This window comes from Phocoena phocoena, chromosome 9 (assembly GCF_963924675.1).
Source record: "Phocoena phocoena chromosome 9, mPhoPho1.1, whole genome shotgun sequence".
Lineage (NCBI taxonomy): Eukaryota > Metazoa > Chordata > Mammalia > Artiodactyla > Phocoenidae > Phocoena > Phocoena phocoena.
In genome coordinates, this window is record NC_089227.1 from 98813671 (window position 1) to 98828294 (window position 14624).

The 14624-nt window shown below is 47.4% G+C and overlaps 1 protein-coding gene across 1 annotated transcript in view; it reads left to right on the plus strand.

Annotated features, from left to right (window-relative positions):
* Positions 1 to 2240: 2240 nt before the first annotated feature.
* CUL1 (cullin 1) overlaps positions 2241 to 14624 on the plus strand; it is a 105840-nt gene continuing 93456 nt past the window's right edge. The window contains exon 1 of the mRNA XM_065884352.1: positions 2241 to 2336. The gene's annotated coding sequence lies outside the window, so the exon portion shown is untranslated. The remainder of the gene's footprint in view (positions 2337 to 14624) is intronic.

The window sequence follows — 14624 nt, forward strand, 5'->3', positions numbered from 1 at the left end:
TGGAGGCAAGCTTACCTGCCCAGAGTACAAGTGGTATAGATGCAACCGGTTGTGAAGTGGACATAAAAGTCAATGGCATAGGGGACTTCCCTGGTGGCGCACTGGTTAAGAGTCCACCTGCCGCTGCAGGGGATATGGGTTCGAGCCCTGGCCCAGGAAGATCTCACATGCCATGGAGCAACTAAGCCCGTGCGCCACAACTACTGAGCCTGCACTCTAGAGCCCATGAACCACAACTACTGAGCCCGCATGCCACAACTACTGAAGCCCACGTGCCTAGAGCCCATGCTCCGCAACAAGAGAAGCCACCGCAATGAGAAACCTGCACGCTGCAATGAAGAGCAACCCCCGCTCACTGCAACTGGAGAAAGCCGGTGCGTAGCAATGAAGACCCAACACAGCCAAAAATAAATAAATTTGTTTTTTAAAAAAGTCAATGTCATAGTCTAAGAGCTAAGAATAATAGTGCAGATGAGTGGAGGGCAAAGGCTAGAAGGAAGTTAAGAACCAGGAATTGAGGTAATGAGAAGTGAGGAGGATGGTATAGGTGGACTAAATCCTTCTGTTAAGGAAAAAGACAGGTTGGAAGAAAAAAACAGTAGAAGGAAGTTAAGAACCAGGAATTGAGGTAATGAGAAGTGAGGAGGATGGTATAGGTGGACTAAATCCTTCTGTTAACGAAAAAGACAGGTTGGAAGAAAAAAACAGTAAAGAGAAAGTTGACCCACTCAGCTCATGTATTAGCTCTGGGAAGTCACAGGCAAGGAGACCATATTGAAAGATGAGATGGGAGAGGGCAGATTAAGGGAAACTGGAGATGAGATACCTTGTCTGAGGAAAGCACAGGGAAGAAGTAAGGATCTAAGAGAAGCCATATACCTACAGTGGAAAGCATTGTCTGCAGGGACAAGCCTTCCATTTGTACCTTCAATCTTACCATGTGCCCACAAAAAAATTAAATGCATCCAAGTTTCTTTTGAATATTTAGAAGTACAGGGTATAAACCAAGAATCTAAAAATCCTCACACAGACTGAGATCACATACTTCGGTGACAAGTACAGACAAATGCCATATTTTTAAAGATACTTAACAGATGCTGACAAAAGACCACTTTTTAATATGAGGAACCACATCTACTAGTGGGATATTTCTTCTAAGAGAAACCCATATTCCTCAGGAAAGAGAGGACAATGGGGGTAGCCCTCTGCTCTGGGCCTAGGATTTCCACCCCAAGGTGATACTTAATGTTTTAGTTTGGAGCAAAACAGGAAGTTAACATTCATCAAGTTTGTTGCCCAGGTAATCTGAAATCCTTCCACTCTTGTTCATGGACCACGGGTATGAAGGCAGAAGCCCCTCCAAGTCCACGCTTCTCACCTGTGCGACCCTAGGAAGCCAGGTGGCTATTTGTGCTGCCAAAATTTGTATTTCAAGTACCCAATTGTGAGTTAATTTCACTTGAATGCGATGAACTACTCCAGACCCCACGTGAAAACAATCCTATAGTCACACCTCATCCCATCCATATATGTAAAATCTTCAGTTTTTGATTTGTCTTTACAAAGATTAATGGTAAAGGGAATCTTTGTCAACATTTGCCTTAAAAAGAGTCAGTTAAAGAGTTTGAAGAGGGAAGCTAGTTTTGGTTTGATTTTACAAGAAACAGAGGGAGGAGAGGCGCAGAGGAGCTCGGGCTTTCAGGTGCGTATCGCCGAGGCCCGCAGGTGTGCTGGGGCTCGAGAATGGACGACACGTTTATCTCTAGCCTGTACCTGCTTTTCAGGGCCACTCGCCCATCTCAGACTTTATCAGCCGGTCGGGATACGGCTTTTGGTTAGTCTCCCAGCCGGGGAGGCAGATCCACCGGGTGCACGTGTGTGCGCGCAGGAGCGGGGGAGGAGTGGGTGTGTAACACCCCCTCCTCCGGGGTGTCTTGGGGCAGTTGCTCCCCAGGCTGCTGCCCCGACCTAAGAAGGTGACCCCTCCTCGTTCGGCCCGAAGTGGCGGGAAGCCGGGTCCTTAGAGGCGGCCTCTAGGAGAGGGAGGCTGTAAAACCTGGAGGAGGATCCGCTGCGGCCGGCCGGGGAGGGCGCCGAGGTTCGGGGCCAGCGGCCGCGGGCTTTCAGGTAGAGAACAGCCCCGCGAGCGGGTCCTCGGTGGCGCTGGGGGACCGGGAACCGGGGCCGCGGCGGGCGGGAGGTTTCCGGGCCCCTCCCGCGCCGCGGGCTGGTGGGGAGATGGCGGCGACGGTTTCCCGGTTCCCCCGCCCCGGACGCCGATGGCGGTGCGTTCCGGCCCTCCCCCACCAGCTTCTCCCCCACGGGAGCTGTAGCCGGTGAGGCCGGGAGGGCGGGGAGCGGCGGAGGAAAGGCTAGAGGGCGGAGGTTGCGTGGTGCAGTCGGCGGCGGCGGCGGCGGCGGGAGGAGGGCCGGCGGGCGGGCCGGGAGGAGGAGGCGGGAGCCGTGTCGCACGCAGCTCCAGGCGGGGCAGCCCCGGCGGCTGAGGGACGCGGCGAGACCTTGGCGGGACGGGGATTTAACCGGGGCCGGGCCCAGCGACCAGGTGGAGACGTCGCCGGAGCCATTTAGGCACCCGGGAAATGCGGGTGAGTGTCGACGGCGCCGGGGCCGAGGAGAGTCGGCGGCGCAGGCCCGGCCCGGAGCCGCGGTGTCGCAGTGACTGGGGCCGCGGCGGCCGAGCCCAGGCGCCGGGCGAGGCCTGAGCCGCCGAGTCGCGGCTGGGCGGAATGGCGGCTGGGCCGGGGTACTCGTGGGCGGAGGGCGCCGGGGGCGGGAGGGGAGCGCGCGGCCCGGCCCTGAGTCACCCCGGCCGGTTCGGGCCTGGCCGGGCCGCGGCCCCGGTCGCGGGCACGGGGCGGCCAGGCCCGGACTACGCACTGGGAAAAAGCCCGATTCATGGCGCCCGCCCCTTTCCCAGCGCAGCCGGGCTCGGGCCGCGGAGCCGGGCCGGCGGGCGGCCCCGGGTGGCCGGGCGTGCGAACCTCGCCTCTCCTCGGGCGGCGACCCCCGCGGGGCGCCCGGACCCATGCTCTCTCTCCCTCGACCCCTCGGGATCACTTCTCCCCCGAGCGTCTCTTGCCCCGGACTCGTTCTCTGAAGTAAAGTACTGGGCTCGCGCGCTGAAGGAGCCGCGGAGCCGGGCTCTCTGCTTTCCGGTTCCCTGCCCGCGGCTCCCGGGTTCATCGCCCGCATTGTTGCGACTGTGCGGGGCGCTATTACTGGGTAATAGTCGCCCCTTTGCCCTGTTCTCTTGGGGGAGTGGGCCGGGGAGGCGCGCAGGGATGCGAGTGCGGCGGCCGGACGGGGCCCCCCGGCGCCGGCCGAGCGCCCGCGAGTCGGGCCCGGCCTGCTCCGCCGCCTTGGCGCGCCCCCGGTCCCGCGCCCGGCGGGAGCGCGCGCTGACCCCGCAGGTAACCAGGGCGACGGCCGCCGCCCGCGTGCAGGGGTCGCCCCGCGCACCCCTGCCTCCGCCCGGGTGTGCTGTAGGCCGAGTGCTGCTTCGGGGAGAAACGATTGGTGAGCATTTCTTGAGACTAATCCTCCAAAGTTCGGGGTTTTCTCCCTTTAACGAGCTCTCTGCCAAAAATAGGATCCTCTTTTCCGATTGGATCCCTGTTGTTGCTCATAGTTCGCAGTTGGGGTTAGTGGTGAGGGTGCAAATGGGGAATTGCAGTTAACTCAGGTATTTATTTGATCTGTGTAATTGCCCTTCCCCGTAGGGGCATTAAAACTGTACAAGTTAGGAGTGGAGTAGTCTCGCAGTTTTGGAAATGCACTCGTCGGAGTCACAGAAGGGAACTAAATTCACTTTACGACCCCAGCTTCTAGGACCTCGGCATATCTTTACACGCTGCAAAAGCATGTGCAGTTGTAAGGTTAACACTTCATTTTGTGGCCACCCTGTCTACCCAATTTTCCGAAATCCTGGAGCGTTTGTGGGTTGTGTAGCAAAACAGGGAGTGTTGTTTAAAAAGCAGCAATATTTCGTCTAAAAAAAATTGGATATGACGTTTTCTTGATCTAAGTGTTCTTGGATATTAGAAAAAAAATTTACTTCAACGTTCTATTTGTTGCTTTCCATGGGCATCGCATTTCAAATTCCGAAGCATGCGAACAGACTGGCTTGCTTTAACTCTATAATGCCCGTTTTTGGAGGTTTCGAGACAGAGTGCTTATTAAGCTGGAGAGAGGTGGCTGAAATACTGTCTAAAAATATTTAACTTTTTTTGTCATTGGAGTCATCTTTTAAAAACTTACGTTGCAAAAAACCCCACAAAAACCAGAAAACACCTTTAGCTGTGGTAGTAGGGTTTCTCACCGATTTGTAGTATCCTCTGTGTCTTAGGGCCACCGGCTCAGGTCCTTGCTGGTACACCCCCTTTTTTACCGCCCACCACCTCAGGACACTAACAGCCCAGTGAATGCCTGGGCTGATTCTGCAGTTTGCTTAGATATTACCGCCCCGTAGACTCCTTTGCCTGTTGCTGAATATTACCTTGTAGAGATAATTAACTTAGTCTGGGTTGCCAGTGCAGCCTTACTTCCCATACTTTTCTGACTGAATTGCTTGAAGGCAGGAGCCCCAAAGTAAATAGCACAGAACTTTGTCATGGGTACCTCAGTTGTTTTTTGAGTGAATAAATCTGGAATAATTCTAACCTACACCGAGTGTTTGACCACCTCCGATTTTGGCCACAGAAGCAGTCACTGCACTTCCATTGTGTAAGAATGCAAGCTTAATTATAATTGTTATTACAGCACCCCAGGAACTAACCCGGTGCCCCGACAGAAAGACTGCGCAGGTTCTCTTCAGCTATGGCAGTCCAGGAAAGTGCCAAGAAAACAAGTTGTGAAACTTTAATTTGCTTTTTTTGTTGTTTCAAAGCTAGTTTTAGGGTACACATTTCTAAAATTTGTGTGTGTTTTTAAACAAGATTGAGGTCTTTCCCCTCTGGTTATATGTTTCAGCCTTACCTTTGAAGCGAAATCGTTTGGTGAGTTAAAGCTCTTCCCTGTTGGAGAGATGATGCAAATACAGTGGTGGTACTAGAGCCCGAGTGACCTTTCTCACAGGAAAGACCTTTCTTGGGTCCTTGAGGGCCTTTTATCAGAAGTTCACGCCCAGTTTTCCCAGCAGGCATAGTATGCCTTTCTTTCAGCAAGGAAAGGTCAAAGGAATGTGGTTTAGATTGAGGAGTAGTTACTTGCCATCCTTCAAGTTGAAAATTAGGGCCCCCCAAAACATAGGAGCGTGTTTGTGTTTTATTCCTTGCAGTTTCAGCCCTGCATAGGTTCCAAGGCCATGGGCTTTCTACCTCAGCAATTGAGTCTGGAATAAAATGTCTTTTGGGGACCATTGGCTGAATTTTGGGCTTGTCTTTCAGGTATGCCTGGAGAAAAGAATGTACCATTTTTAAGGACCAATTAAAAGTTTACCTTGCTTTTTTGTTTGTTTCTTTGGGGGGAGGGATATCAGGTAGTTTCTCAACAAATTCTCTTCTTTCATTTGCCTTTCAAAACTGAGACGTGAACATGAAATGAGGAGTAAATCAAATTTAAATAAAACCTTAGGTTTATTACTAAAGATTTAAGCTCTTTGTTTATAATGTGTCCATTTAATAATGCACACTATAAACAGAATTATATTTGATGGCTTTTAAATTTTTTATTCACAGGGATATAGCTTCTGAAAGAGATGTGTGTGTAATTTATTCATGTATTTTTGCTTAGGTATAGAAGATGTTGCTTGGGAGAGAAGACATGGGATCTGGTTTGAACTTAACTTTGCTGAGCCTCTATTTCCTCATTTATAAAGTGGGATGGTTTTTAATTGACTCTTAAGTTTTCTTCAGGCCCTCAAAGTCTGGGTTCCACGTGAATGCCATAGCTTCTAACGTTAACAACATTTGAGGAACCATCCTATAAAGCGTAATCTTATTCGTGTTTGAGAAGCAGGGTTGTGAAGCCTAGGCTTGGTGGTCATTTAAATGTTTTCCCTTGGGACTCTGGGATCAAGTGAGCAGAGTCTCCTGGCAGCTTCCCCATCACTGCAGCGCCTGTTCCCAGAATTGGCCTTGCTGCCCTTTCCTCATGCTCTCCCTCGGTCTCAAGTATTGCGTCCCCTTCCTGTCGCCCGACAGACTCCTGCTGCTTTGGAAAGGCTCCTCTCAGGTCCTGATGCTCCATCCGGGGTGGGAGCCTTCCCTGCGGTCCTGTGAGGCCCCACCCGGCTCACTGTCCTAGCAGTTAACCCTGGACTAGACTTGTGGTTCCTTTGGAATAGACAGACCTCCTGTAGGGCCGGGACCTTGTGACGGGCAGGTGTCCCTGTGCCATTGCGCTACCTGCGGCAACTCATGGAACTCACACTTTGTTCACCGATCATCGACCCACTTAAAACCCTGATCGGGCCCCGCAGAGTGTGGTGCTGTTGTTCAGTCCTCTGACGGCGTCGAGGAAGCAGCTGAGGCTTTGGGTGGTTAAGATCAGGCCTCGTGAGTGGTGAGGCCTGGGTTAAAACATGACAGGGAGACTCCAGGGCTCTAGCTTTTAACTGGATGCTCCCAAAGTGTCTAATTTATATGAAGGTGGAAGAGGAGAAGAGAGCAAAATTGAAATGCTTTCAAGATTGGTATCTTATCATTGATAATTAGGACCGGATCATTACGCAGAACTGGGTTGCCTACCAAGAATGAGCTTATTCTTCTTGGTCTTCAGTAACTGGGGGACATTGAAGGGGAGTAATTGGGCACTGATGGGACAGAAAGGAACAGTTCTGGAACTTCGGGACTATTGTTAAGTTGGTGTGGTGTGACTCACTGGCCTTAAATTTATGAAACCATTTAAGACTGTTCATATCTAACAAGCTGCGATTTTTAAAAAAGGCCTATGTCAGAAAATACTTTGGAAAACAGATTGTATGAAATGTGTGCTTAAAATGTGTATGTACTAGTGAAAATATTTATAAAGTAGTAAAGTTGGTTGTAATTTTAGGATGATGAACTTGTGTGTTTTTAAAATATCCCCCCCCACCCAAGTTTTTATCTTTTTAATAAATTTATTTATTTATTTATTTATTTTTGGCTGCGTTGGGTCTTCGTTGTGGTGCGCAGGCTTCTCGTTGTGGCTTCTCTTGTTGCAGAGCACAGGCTCTAGGCGCGCGGGCTCAGTAGTTGTGGCTCACGGGCTCTGGAGCACAGGCTCAGTAGTTGCGGCGCACGGGCTTAGTTGCTCCGCGGCATGTGGGATCTTCCCAGACCAGGACTCTAACCCGTGTCCCCTGCATTGGCAGGCGGATTCTGAACTACTGCGCCACCAGGGAAGCCCCCCACCGAAGTTTTTAAGAACCAAAAGATAATACAAATGATCTCAGGATGGAGGAACCCTCTCAGCATAACACCAAAAGTAGGAACTGTAAAGGAAAAGGCTCTTTTCATTACTTTAGAATAATTAAACTTCTGCAGGTTAAAATGCCATAAACAGAATTAAAAAGCAAATGACAAACTGAAAGAAATATTGTAACTTAACAAGTAAATTTACTTTGCTTACTATAAAAAGAGGGCTTATAAAAACTAAGGTAAAGGCGATGCCCTCCCCTCCCCCGTGGCGGGGAAAAATGAGCAAACTGGTAATTTTTAAAAGAAGGATCAAGAAACAAGATAAAAATTTCAGCTTTACTAGCAGTACTCTTGGAAAAGTAAATCAGTGAGATACTGTTTTTAAAAACTTGGGCATAGATTGAAAAATAAGCCACTTCTGGTGAGGGTATGGAGAAGTGAGTCCATTCATTCATTGCCTGAAAAAGAATGATTTTTCTGAGAGCAGTATGTAAAATATATATATATGTGTGTATTTATACACTTAGAAATAGCTAATCTACTTTTAAGGATTTAGTCTAAGAAAATATAAAAAATGATTGATTAATATTCTGTCCTGGGTACACTATTTAATGCTTTCTTTTGAACATTTGTTTTCAGGTTTTGCTATTAAGGATTATGATCTCAGCATTTTTAGATAAATCTTTGCATTTCTGTAATTCTGTATTCAGTGAGACAAAAACGTGCTGTAAAACAGTATATGTAATGCTTAAATTTTTCTTTTTAGTGTGTATGTACATTTTTTAAAGGATAATAAGCCAAAATGTTTTTAGTGATTATCTGAATAGTGGAATTATGGGTTATTTTTAGTTCTTTTGGTTTTTAATTTTTCGTCCAACTTTCTACAGCACACATGTATTTATAATGCGGTGGGTTAGCTTATGAAGACAAAAGACAATAGAAGAAGCAGTGAGCCTGCTTCCGAGCGAGATGTTTCTGCTCACTCAGTTCAGTGCTGGAATCACTCTGTTGTTTGCTTTATTTGCAGGTCCCTTGCCAGGTGTGTTGACATGTAGGGTAAATATCTGACTCTCAGCCCTCAGGTTCTCCTTGCAGCTCATCTTCCCATCCCCCCATCTTAATCCTTCAGCTGCTTTAGGCCCCTGCAAGTTTCACACCCTCCATGAAACTGTCTTAATCTCATGAACCTCATTTATGTTTTGTTATTTTGTTGAATTACAGCAGTGGATTATGTACTAGTGAATTGTCTTCAGTGTGGAAGTTTCCTTTTCTTAGAGATGCTGTGAACTTCCTGTCGTTTTTTGCTAACTTTACAACTCCTAGCAATAGTAGATGGATGTTTATTGTAAACCTGTCGTCATTATGCCTAAGAATGTAAATTTGCTACAAATTAGAAAAAATAAATTCTTTTGACACATTTTGTGCTGTAGCCTGGAACATTGGAATGTTACTATTGATTTAAGAAACGTATTCGAAGTGACACAAATTAGGGATACTTTTGGCATCTGAGAAACAGGTGTCCCCTATTAGCTGACATAGTTAAGTGTGCCTGGGCAGCTTCGGTAAGTCAGGACGTGGGAGAAAAGCCAGGGAGCTCAGAGCCCCCTTCCTGCAGTGGGGAGGGAGGCCTGCTCTGGTCAGACTGGAAGGAAAGGTTTGAAATCGTGGATGAGGCTGAGAAACAGGAGACTGCAGACTTCAGTCCCCGCTGGAGGCCCAGGCATGAGGGCTGGAGGCCTTTCCCCTCCCCGAGCCCTGAGTTTGTCTTTGGGAACTAGGGGACTTCAATTTGGGGGAGGGTGGAGAAGAAAAAAGTCCAAGAGTGATTTCTTCTGACTTCTCCAGTCTTACAGAATCATCTTGCCTGTGGTAATAACCACTATTCCTCAGCACTTAGAATGTGCCAGAGACTGGGCTGAATCCACTTTGGTGGCTTTGGAGTTGTTCCCCCTCAGCTTTCTGCTTCTTGCAAATAAATGCCTCATTTTGGACAGAAGTCTTTCCTTCACTTCCCAGGGTGAAGGTAGCCTTGGACACTCGGTGCAGGAATGGTTCACTAGTCGGTCTTCAGATAGAGACTCCTGAAACCAGAGGGTGATTAATGTCTACCCACAGGGGACCCAAACGTCCGAAGGGAGGGCTTAGGGGTGCTGAAGACGCTTGGCCTGAGGAGCAGTTTTGCCGCCGCTACTACTCAGTGGTACCTCTGCAAGTGTCCTGTGTGTTGGCGCCTTTGTCCTGTGCGGGATGTTGTGTGTTTTGTTTTTGAATGTCTGCAGTTTTAACTGGGGCATTTAAGGTGAAGCCTGTAACACCTGTCATCACTTGACATTATGAAGCTTTGTTTAGTCACTATTATTTTTATAATAAAGGAGCTCAGCTTTACCATTCCCTGCATTTTCAGTAATTTTTGATTTGCCTAGAGCAGTATTTGCCCACCTGTGTTCTGTGACGTGTAAGATATTGGAGTGGAAGGGAAGATCTGTGAGTAAATACATTTAGGAAATGCTAGGTTGCATATTGGGGGGCTTTTAATATATTAATGTGCATTGAGAGTCTTATAGGGAGACATCTATTTTACAGAGAATGTGTATCTTACAGGATATGTGTGTGTACGTACTTGTGTATGTATGTAAGGTGTACCCTTAGTTTAATAATAGCCTTTGGGGAAGAAAACCCTACCACCATGTTAAAGAGTATGTTTTGTTTTGTAGAGCACATACTGACTTTAGAATCAGAAATGTGAAAAATGGCGTGCCATGCAGTAGAGGCGTGGTCTGAACGGCTGCGTTTGCTTCTTCCCTCGTCAGTGGAGCGTTGATGAGCATCTGCAAACTCCCGTGTTTAAAGTCTAAACTGCCAGAGTTTTCAAAGCACTTCAGTCCCTTGAAACTCAGACTTGGCTTCTCCTCGTTCAGGTTCTGTTAGATTCTTTCCTGTTATTTTAAATGGGTTCCCCTGCATGTCTCGGGCTCAGTGATTTCCAGAGTGTGAACACCGTTCACACGATACGTTTGCAAAGTGTAACCAGGACTGTTTTCTAGAGCGTTTTGGCCCCTTTAAGGAGGGGATGTAACATGCAGTGTTTTCCAAGCTGCTGGACCAGGTTCTCATCCTTTTTTCTTGAGTCATCTCTTGGCCTTAGCTTCTGTGGAGAATACTTTGCTCTTCCGGTTATGTCTTCTTCTCTAAATGGACGCGCAGGAGGTACCTCTGGGACCTGATTCTCTGTTCTAGTCCACTTTGCTGTGGGGTTTTTCAGTTCTGTTTTGGCCGGAGCGGTTCTGACTGTTCTCGGCTGGTAGCTGGTTGCCTCCCAGCTGAGCCCCAGTGGCCTCTCTGCCTGCCCGCAGGGCTTCCCCGTGGCCCACCTGCCCTCCCCACCATCACAACCTCCCCAGACTGATCTCATTTGCTCTCCAAGCCACATCCAGCTTCTCTGTTTCGAGCCTTCTCTCCGAGACTGTGATGTTCCATAGTTAGTGACTACGGAGTATCATTAGTTCCTCCTTCAAAATGCCCTGTCTTCATCCCTCCCTTGTTTGGTTCTGTCACCAGCTCCTGTTGCCTTGTGTTCAGGATTTGTCATGGCTCCCTGACTGCAGAGTCTGCCCCCAGCGGGTGTTGGTGTCACCACGACAGGCAGGAGTGGGCTCCGCTCTCTGTCCTCGCCAGCCCTTCACTACATGTCCCATCTCATCCCCTTAAGCTCAGAAGATACTGAAAGTCGGGCGGGCCGTGTGCTCGGTGCTGATCTGCGGCACTTCTCACTTAAAGTGGCTGGTGTGGGTGCCAGCTCTTTGTCGTGTCCCCATTCTTCCAACCTTCTACCCATAAGAATGAGATTTCAGTAAAGCAAACCATTTTGGGGAAGTTCTGTTAATTTTGAGATTTAACCTATAATAAATTATAAATGAGAAATTTTCTTTTGATAGGCTGATTTATGGAAACAGTCTGTGATTAAAGAATTCAAGGTTCTGGGCTTCCCTGGTGGCGCAGTGGTTGAGAGTCTGCCTGCCGATGCAGGGGGCGCAGGTTCGTGCCCCGGTCCGGGAAGATCCCACATGCCATGGAGCGGCTGGGCGCGTGAGCCATGGCCCGCTGAGCCTGCGCGTCCGGAGCCTGTGCTCTGCAATGGGAGAGGCCACAACAGTGAAAGGCCCGCGTACCGCAAAAAAAAAAAAAAAAAAAAAAAAGAAAGAAATTCAAGGTTCTAACCAGCAAACCGTATGTTAACACCGTTTAATTCTGAAAGTATGGATGTGGTGTAAGATGAATATCCACTGTTGCTTTTTATGGTAGATTTATAGGTGAGTGAGTGTGTGTCTAACTAGGACAGTGGATTCCCTTAATAGTTTTCAAAAATGATTTTAAAACACATTCAGATGACTCCCTTGGCAGCAGTTTTACATTAAAAAGAGGGTTCCCCCCCCAAAATGCAGAGGCAGATTTGTGTGTTTTGTTGGCAGTCTAGCGTAGAGTAAGTGAGTGTAAGTGCATACTCGGGGTGTGTGATCTGAAAACAATTAGTCCTAAATGTGCTGCTTTCTATAGTTCGTTGCATTTATACAGTAGTACTTTGCAGAAGTTGATTTATTTGCAAAGTTTTGACGTCTAAATTTTATTGTAAAAATTGGATCAAGTCTTCTAAAGTGCTCATTTTTTATAGAAGTGAGTTCTTGTTAAACTGTGGAGGAAATCTGCATTTTGTGATTTTGATGTTCTTTGAAAAAATACTATATTTTCAACTGGGAGCATGATTTGATGGTTTTCAAAGTAAGCTGTTTGAAGCGTAAGCTTGAAAACCTTGCTTGAGAAAATATACACAAGTTAATGAAGTAAATTATGTGAAATCAAGAATTTTGCCAGACATTTCTCTGAGGCTTCTCCCACCAAACTTGAGCTTGACTGTAAAGATGATGGTACTGCCCCAGTCGCAAGTAGTATATTGATAGAAGTCTGTACCAATCTCAGTATGTAGGATGTTCTTTATTCTTATTTAAAATATGAGGTTTAATTATTGTAGAAGTGAAATGAGCTGCTTTTGTCTCTTCTGCCCCTAAACAGTAACCTAAAAAGCCACTACTTTTGTAGTGACCATAAAAACAAGTTGTGCGGATTATGAAGGAAATTCACTACAAGTTTTTGCAACTAAAAAGAAACATCACGACTAGGACCAGTTCAGCTGGAAAAAAAAAAAAAAAACACAAGTGAAAAATGCTAGAAGCTCAGGTCAGTTTCAGAATCATTTTCTTAGGTGAGGCCGTTACAGGTTTTACCAGACTCTTTCCCATGTTATAGGTATGGCCAGATTGTGCTCAGTCAGAGTGGGGAGCACAATTTTTTAAACCACCACTGCCCCTGCCCCCCCAAAAAGAAAATACCTCCCTTATTGGAGGTTAGCAAATGGTACATTTTCATGAACTCAGAAGACACACTCAAATAATTGAGAGGCTGAATTTAATCTATTTATCCTTGATAGGTGCTAAAGCCCAGGTTCAAACACACGTGTGTATTGTGCACCTCCTCATACCCTTTCCCGGGTATTTATAAGTCTCTTGACTACTTGCTGTTGTCGTAGCTAGTAAGGACATTTCCAACGGGATGCTTTTTATCAAGTCCGCAGTGCACGTGTGCACGGGGTGGGGCTGGGTGCGGACCCCCAGCAGCGGTAGGTGCCTCTCTGGCTCTTCACGACCCTGCATGGCCAGAAGCACTATCCAGGCGCCTGTGCCACCAGATTGCTCTCGTACCTTCGGTAAGGTGAATAAATCGGTAAACTGTATTCAAAACGTGAAAGCTCCAAATCAGATGGAGTGTAGAAGTGGGACTGTTTATTCTTTTTGAACCAATTTGTAGTGAAGTGGGCAGTGTCTTGAAAATTCACTTAGCTAGAGGGAGCTGCCGGTCAGAATTTTTAAAAAATTTTATTTGCTTTGGGCTGCATTGGGTCTTCGTTGCTGCGTGCGGGCTTTCTCTAGTTGCGGCGAGCGGCGGCTGCTCTGTGTTGCAGAACACGTGGGCTCTAGGTGTGCGGGCTTCAGTAGTTGTAGCTCGCGGGCTCTAGAGCACAGGCTCAGTAGTTGTGGCGCATGGGCTTAGTTGCTCCGCGGCATGTGGGATCTTCCCGGACCAGGGCTCGAACCCGTGTCCCCTGGATTGGCAGGCGGATTGTGCCACCAGGGAAGTCCCCTGGTCAGAATTTTTGAACTTAAGATAATTTATTTGTATTAGTGGGAAAAAAAGTAATGAAAAGCCTTGAAAACCCAGATTAGATGAAGGATCTTGTTCACTTAGTGACGTGGTAACTTTCAAAATCTGCTGAGTTAGCAGATATTGTTTCAAGGTCTAGCACTCACCAACTGCAGGGCAAACCGTGGCCACACGGGAGGGAAATCTGCACAGTAGTTGAACAGAATTGTGGGAACTGTGAGTTGAAACATTTCATTGAAACAAAAGTGAAAGCGTGTGTGGTAGAACAGTGCGTCGTTTCCTGAAGCAGCATCTTCACCAGGAGTGGGAGAGACCTGTCATCTGCATGTGACATGTCATTCTGTCTCCCCAGCTGAAGGTCCATGTCTAGATTTCCACCCTCGGTGGCCTGAAGATGTTTCCTGTACCACCAGCAATCCCGGTCATCTCAGGAGTGAAAACGACTTGCTGTCTGTATCTTCCTGTCTGTTGTTAGGCTGGGTCCTGATGATGCTGCGGCACCAAGACAGGAGAGAGATGCCGGGATGCTGGTGTGCAGGGAGAGCTCCGCCACAGGAGGCTTCCAACCTCAGTGGATTCGATAAAACAGCAGCTCACCCACTAACTAGGGTGAGAAACGGTTTCCAAGGTGGTATTTTAGGGCGTTCTGTTATGTGTATTTGGTGGTGGAATGAAAGATCCAGATGAACTTTAAGAACAAATGAAATTTCAAAGAAAATCTGAACTTTTACAACTGCTTCTGTCTGGATCCCCAGGTCCGTCAGAATACAAGGTTCCCTGTCTTCTGATGATGGGCCCACTTTGGTGGGAATTTGGAAAGTACCCCTGGTGTTACGTTGTCCAAGGGTATTGTGAAATTTTCAGGCAACATTACTTTACTTCATTTTGATTTACATGCTAGCTTTGACATTTCCCCCTGAGAAGTTTTTTGTTGTTTTATTTAAGTAGCATGTTAGGAATTTTGAGGACATCTGATAACCTTTGCTGAAGTGTTAATATGAATAGTAGCAAATACTTACTGTGTGTCTGGTACCCTTCTAAACAGTTTATTTG